At 43.1% G+C, this 561-nt stretch overlaps 1 pseudogene; it reads right to left on the reverse strand.

Moving 5' to 3' along the window:
- Window positions 1-378: 378 nt before the first annotated feature.
- The window catches only part of LOC143034337 (chitooligosaccharidolytic beta-N-acetylglucosaminidase pseudogene), a 7753-nt pseudogene continuing 7570 nt past the window's right edge, over window positions 379-561 (reverse strand).

Raw genomic sequence — 561 nt, forward strand, 5'->3', positions numbered from 1 at the left:
TCCTTAGGTCCTCCAGGGGTGGTGTTATTTTTCATAATTAAGAAGGCTACCAAATTGGGACGGCTGGAGACTCTCAGCAAAACGCTCTCGTAGGGTTCCTTTGGTGAAACTCCATCAGTGATAATCCTTCGGAGAGTGTCTACTTCCTGTCTGTAGGCCGTATTCCGACTTTATTTTCCCTGTGGTTTCTGCAATATATATATATATATATATATATATATATATATATATATATATATATATATATATATATATATATATATATATATATATTGCAGAAACCACAGGGAAAATAAAGTCGGAATACGGCCTACAGACAGGAAGTAGACACTCTTCGAAGGATTATCACATTATCAATGATGGAGTTTCACCAAAGGAACCCTACAGAGAAATTCATGGAGGAGGCGTTGGACTCACCTTATCAAGGCAAACGACCAGCTTGCCAAGACCGTCCTTCTCGCCCCACTGCCACCCGTGGCCCATGTGGACAGGAGCGTCGAACTCCGGAAGAACCCGGACTCCCCTCACTCGAGCATACTGGACGATGTCCAAGACGTCGGC

Source organism: Oratosquilla oratoria, chromosome 17 (genome assembly GCF_046742065.1).
Source record: "Oratosquilla oratoria isolate Oo_2021 chromosome 17, ASM4674206v1, whole genome shotgun sequence".
Classification (NCBI taxonomy): Eukaryota; Metazoa; Arthropoda; class Malacostraca; order Stomatopoda; family Squillidae; genus Oratosquilla; species Oratosquilla oratoria.